Source organism: Oncorhynchus keta, chromosome 32 (genome assembly GCF_023373465.1).
Source record: "Oncorhynchus keta strain PuntledgeMale-10-30-2019 chromosome 32, Oket_V2, whole genome shotgun sequence".
Taxonomy (NCBI): Eukaryota; Metazoa; Chordata; class Actinopteri; order Salmoniformes; family Salmonidae; genus Oncorhynchus; species Oncorhynchus keta.
In genome coordinates, this window is record NC_068452.1 from 21,571,783 (window position 1) to 21,578,489 (window position 6,707).

The window sequence follows — 6,707 nt, forward strand, 5'->3', positions numbered from 1 at the left end:
ACGGCTGAGCACTTACTGTAGCACATCAAGGTACACTCATCCGCTCTCACATAATGGGTCTTTCTTTATAGTAAAACCACTTTTCATTGCATAATGGATTGACCTGATTTAAGACTTCATGGCAGGGGATTGTGTTATGATATTATTACTCCGAACATCTTAAGTGCACACTAGATATTTCTCCTGCTGCACAGCTAGCTCCGAGTCACGTTGACCCTCTTATCCGGTGGAAGACAGCTTGAGAAGGCTCCCCCGCATCCCATAATTAAACCTGACCTGGTTTATCTCGAGGAATGACAACACAAGGGAAGGCACGTCGAGGGGCTCCTCAATTGATGTCTATGGGGTCTCTGTCTACATGGTGTGGCCCTGAGGGCTAGTGTGGTTCTGATCCATGTGTTATTGTAAAGTGCCCTGTTAAACAGTAGTCCTCAGACATTGGGAGAAAGAGGGAACACTGTTCTTCTCAAGACAATATTTACTTTCTAGGGCCCTCAACCATCTGCCATAACGGCACAAAGTAATAATAGTTTATTTATCATACTTTTTATTTTATTTTACAACTTTTATTGCCCGGCATGGATAAGCAGCAGTAAGAGCTGGCTTGTGAAAGAGGCCGAGAATCCCCACTGTGTTTACATTACCCGCCCCCCTCCCGTCCCCCCGCCCCCCTCCCGTCCCCCCGCCCCCCGTTGGTCATGTTTCAAAGCAGAAAGTAAGAATGAGTTTATTTTTCTCCTTTACCTAATTAAAATATAGTGTTCTTTAGCTGACCACAATTAATCTTCTTTGGAATGTTCTTTTTCTAGTATGGTTACAAGAGATTTCCCCTGGGTCAAAATATGATTTTACAGCTGTTGTAATTGAACTGGCTCCGATTCTCAAATCTCTTCACGTCCACTGATCCAGGTACAGTAAGCTATAGAGGCTTACCTGCTCAAGAGGTGATATTAATCAATTAGGTACAAATATGTGCACAGTCACAGCTCTGGTGGGGGGTGTGTGATACCTATTTCAAAGCCCAATCCTTATCCATTGACAGTATTTTGTTGAATAACAGTATTTGCATAGTCTTTGTATACATTAGTGTGTACTGTACACTGCCTGTCTGTGTGTGGCCTGTGTGTACAGTACACAGGTCTATAGGGATGGCAGTGTACTCCAGCATGGAATTGGAACATTGTACCTTGCTAAACTCATTAGCCTGATTCGAACACCCCTTTGACATCCTCTTGACAGGCTTACGGAAGCTTCTTTTTTTCCGTTTTCTACAATCTGTGACTCGCAATTCGATCGATCATATGCTTTTCTTTAGGTTGGCACATTTTTTTCCCCCTCCCAATGGCCAATGAACCTTGGATGTGACAACGCCAGTGCTCAGCCAACCACAAGGCTCTTAGAGGTGACAAACTGGCGGCACACGTATCCAATCATTTCTGGCCCCAGTTATTGTTGAGTTATTCCAATGTGCATCTGCTTCTACTGTCTGAGTTGAAATGATGGAGAAATCCTATTCTAGCTTTAATCCAAGGCGCCGCTATAAACCACAGCCATTACTCAGTAACGGGAGTAAAATGATCTGTGAATTACAGGATCATTAATGACCCCGACTGTGGAACAAGGCCTATAACCATAGCATGATGCCCATTTTGACCAGGATGACTGACCCGGTCTCAGAGGATGTATCCTTCAAGTAATACATCTGACTTAAAAACAGAAATCAACTTTGATTGAAAAAAAAAATCAAGTCTCTCCTGTTTGTTTGCTATTTAATAACAGAGGAGGAAAGACGAGACCATTTGTCCTGGGAATTGTAGGACTTGTTACCTCTTGACATTCCTCTGAAGGCCCCTCTCTTTCCCCACAGCGGTAGCTACCTCTTAAGCTTAAATGATGTACCATCTGTCAGTTTATCCCGAAACAGGTTAAAGAAAAACTCCTTAAACTTAAAATGGCACAGCTGACGGAGAGTGTAAGAAGGTAGTCAGAGAGACCGATGTGTTAGACACTTGCGTGACAGGTACATTCGGTATGTTAAACGCCCAGGTGAGGCCGGGACAGAGAAACCCCCTATTCTGAGGGCTAGGGGCTTTTCCTCGCGATAGTGTTATTACTGCTAAGAGCTCTGATAACATTGTTACAGAAACACTTTTCCACGACCTGTCTGGCCTCGCCATTGTTTTCAGCGGGGTTTGTTGTGCTCAGCGATATGGCCGATTACATCGGGAAGTTTCTCACAATATGAACATCTGACTCTACTGACGGCATTACACACACATACACAAACACACCTCTGTGGGAGTGAGTTACATCACACCAAGGAGGGAAGGAGGAGGAGTGGAGGAGGAAGTAGCTGCAGACACACAAATTAAACGATGACAGCCTTTCTTCTCATTAAAGTGGCCTGTGCTCCCCCGAGCAACCTTGAAAGTAATCTTAGTTCTTCCATTGTATCCTGATAAATCAGCCAGTCCTAAACTGAAAGAACACAAATGTATTTGTTTCCCTGCCTCCTCATCTACACACCCGCCAGAACAGAACCAGTAATACCAGCTGCCATGGCCATCATCGCACAGCACGACGTTGTCACCATTCTCCTTCACACACACACAAAATGACAGTTATGTCACCAAACCAGAACCAAAAACAGTCCATGCCAGCCACCAGCTGAAACCATCATGGTAAATAGTCTTTGATCCTCAACTCACATGGGCACACCAAGTGGCAGTTATGTCGCGTCACTGAAGAATCGCAAGTCATAGCTTGCAATTAAATCCAGGAGGCCAGAGTATTATTGTTCCCTCCCTATTTGACAACTACAAGCGTGGCAGAGTAGTCACAGGGTAGAGCGGTATTGAGAAAGACAGTTGGAGCATGAGATAGGCCAGGAGAGGAGCTGCCTATAGCAGCTAGAGAGTGTGTTGTGTACTTGACTGTTCCCCGACCCCAGAGCTGAAGTGAACAGTGTACATGTTGTGATTGGGATGGAAATGACTAAGAGCTCTGAATGATCCAGACCACTAGATTCAGTTCTGTTCCCCCTCACTCTGAAACACTGGACTCCCTTACGTGCTAGTAGAGTCACAATGAGCCCACAGAGTTCACTCTCTCTCTCTCTCTGTGTGTGTGTGTGTGTGTGTGTGTGTGTGTGTGTGTGTGTGTGTGTGTGTGTGTGTGTGTGTGTGTGTGTGTGTGTGTGTGTGTGTGTGTGTGTGTGTGTGTGTGTGTGTGTGTGTGTGTGTGTCTCTGTGTGTGTGTGTGTGTGTGTGTCTCTGTGTGTGTGTCTCTGTGTGTGTGTGGTCTGTCTCTCTGTGTGTGTGTGTGGTCTGTCTCTCTGTGTGTGTGTGTGGTCTGTCTCTCTGTGTGTGTGTGTGTGGTCTGTCTCTCTCTGTGTGTGTGTGTGTGTGTGTGTGGTCTGTCTCTCTCTGTGTGTGTGTGTGTGTGTGTGTGTCTGTCTCTCTGTGTGTGTGTGTGTGTGTGTGGTCTGTCTCTCTGTGTGTGTGTGTGTGTGTGTGTGGTCTGTCTCTCTGTGTGTGTGTGTGTGTGTGGTCTGTCTCTCTGTGTGTGTGTGTGTGTTGTCTGTCTCTGTGTGTGTGTGTGTTGTCTGTCTCTGTGTGTGTGTGTGTTGCCTGTCTCTCTGTGTGTGTGTGTTGTCTGTCTCTCTGTGTGTGTGTGTGTGTGTGTGTGTGTGTGTGTGTGTGTGTGTGTGTGTGTGTGTGTGTGTGTGTGTGTGTGTGTGTGTGTGTGTGTGTGTGTGTGTGTGTGTGTGTCTGTGTGTGTGTGTGTGTGTGTGGTCTGTCTCTCTGTGTGTGTGTGTGGTCTGTCTCTCTGTGTGTGTGTGTGGTCTGTCTCTCTGTGTGTGTGTGTGTGGTCTGTCTCTCTGTGTGTGTGTGTGTGTGTCTGTCTGTCTCTGTGTGTGTGTGTGTGTGTGTGGTCTGTCTCTCTGTGTGTGTGTGTGTGTGTGGTCTGTCTCTCTGTGTGTGTGTGTGTGTTGTCTGTCTGTGTGTGTATGTGTGTGTTGTCTGTCTCTGTGTGTGTGTGTGTTGTCTGTCTCTCTGTGTGTGTGTGTGTTGTCTGTCTCTCTGTGTGTGTGTGTGTGTGTGTGTGTGTGTGTGTGTGTGTGTGTGTGTGTGTGTGTGTGTGTGTGTGTGTGTGTGTGTGTGTGTGTGTGTGTGTGTGTGTGTGTGTGTGTGTGTGTGTGTGTGTCTCTCTCTCTCTCTGTGTGTGTATGTGTGTGTGTGTGTGTGTGTGTGTGTGTGTGTGTGTGTGTGTGTGTCTGTCTCTCTGTGTGTGTGTGTGTTGTCTGTCTCTCTGTGTGTGTGTGTTGTCTGTCTCTCTGTGTGTGTGTGTTGTCTGTCTCTCGGTGTGTGTGTTGTCTGTCTCTCTGTGTGTGTGTGTGTACAGTACTCTTGTCCAAACAACTGTATTTGGCAGGATTTTTATTGCTGTCCGTGATCTTACCCACCACACAGAAAATGAACCCTATAAGGACTGGCTTAGCTGTGCCTCTTGTTTTGATTGGGGCCTTTTCAAAGGTCTTGAGTTGAAGTTGAGAAGTTCACCCTGAGTTGAGTATCACCAAGTTCAATAATATCATTCCTGTCAATGCTGCCTGCCTCTTCCATGTTGTGGCAGGAGACAGTTGCCACAGACGGAGAAAAAAACAGACATCAGCCATCTGACCTGGCAACTTTTAGTTTAGAATGCTTTTGTGTTCTTAAGATTTTTCCAGGGAAAAAAATAAATAGCTGTGCTTAACCACAGGCAGTCAATGTCATGGCTGAGAATGCCTCGCCATGAGAAACATATTACCCGTGGTTAGGATATGGCTTTGTGCTCTCTGAACATTTCATTTTTTTCTCTCTTCAAAGCGTGACTTACTTGTGACAACAATTGTCTCTTCATTTTGTCTTAGTTGATATCTATAGAGGACACAAGCAGAACGTTGCTGCACAGTAGAGGAACAGTATTTGCATGTGCCATGGTTGGTCTTGTTATCAATAGGAAACACTACTGGCCATGACACACAAAGACATGAACCTCTGGGTCTTTTCTCAGTGAGTCTTCTCTCAGTCTCCTGTGAACTGCACTTGATGATACTTGAGGTCAATGCTGGAATGTAACACAACAAGTAAAGTCATTGGAGAGGGCCAGACAAACAGGCACATACCAGATGAATTGGTATGTCAATGAACTGTCAATGTTGTAGGCTACACTTGCACTACTAGAGGGCAACGAGAGTCATTTGCTGGAACGCAGTTGGATCATTTGCCTGGGCCTGGGGAATGGAATGCCCTGTGATGTGACGAGGGGTTGACAGATTGACAGGCTTGTTCACTGGAATCTAATTGCTGTACCATTATTAACAATGCCATAATAATTGTTCACATGCAAAGCTTGTCAAACTGAAACAAGTTCTGATATTTAAAAGGTGTGCAGGTCCGGAGAGAGAGGAGAGTAAAGGGGGTGGGGTGGAGAGAGGGAGTATCCTAAGGCAGCCCAGCCTCCAACCCCCCCCAAGCCCCTGAGCAGGGATTGTTTAGTGATCCCCCTCTTGACAACTCAGACATCCACATGATCACACCATGATGAAACTTGAATCAGGAACATAAGCATCCAATAATTTCCCCATTTTGTAAGGTGTGAGGGAGCAGCTTCCAGGAAAGCTGAAAGACTGACTGAGAGATCTAGAGATGGAAGAGAACGGGGCGAATGAAAGACTGACTGAGATCTAGAGATGGAAGAGAACGGGGCGAATGAAAGATGAAAGACTGACTGAGATCTAGAGATGGAAGAGAACGGGGCGAATGAAAGATGAAAGACTGACAGAGATCTAGAGATTGAAGAGAACGGGGCGAATGAAAGATGAAAGACTGACTGAGAGATCTAGAGATTGAAGAGAACGGGGCGAATGAAAGATGAAAGACTGACTGAGAGATCTAGAGATGGAAGAGAACGGGGCGAATGAAAGATGAGACTGACTGAGAGATCTAGAGATGGAAGAGAACGGGGGAATGGAAGATGAAAGACTGACTGAGAGATCTAGAGATGGAAGAGAACGGGGCGATTGAAAGATGAGACTGACTGAGAGATCTAGAGATTGAAGAGAACAGGGCGAATGAAAGATGAAAGACTGACTGAGAGATCTAGAGATTGAAGAGAACGGGCCGAATGAAAGATGAAAGACTGACTGAGAGATCTAGAGATGGAATATATGCCATTTAGCAGACGCGATAAAAGATGAACAGTCATGTGATAGAGATCTAGAGATTGAAGAGAATGGGGCGAATGAAAGATGAAAACTGAGCTGAGAGATCTAGAGATGGAAGAGAACGGGGCGAATGAAAGATGAGACTGACTGAGAGATCTAGAGATTGAAGAGAACAGGGCGAATGAAAGATGAAAGACTGACTGAGAGATCTAGAGATTGAAGAGAACGGGCCGAATGAAAGATGAAAGACTGACTGAGAGATCTAGAGATGGAAGAGAACGGGGCGAATAAAAGATGAAAGACTGACAGAGATCTAGAGATTGAAGAGAATGGGGCGAATGAAAGATGAAAGACTGACTGAGAGATCTAGAGATGGAAGAGAACGGGGCGAATGAAAGATGAAAGACTGACAGAGATCTAGAGATTGAAGAGAACGGGGCGAATGAAAGATGAAAGACTGACTGAGAGATCTAGAGATGGAAGAGAACGGGGCAAA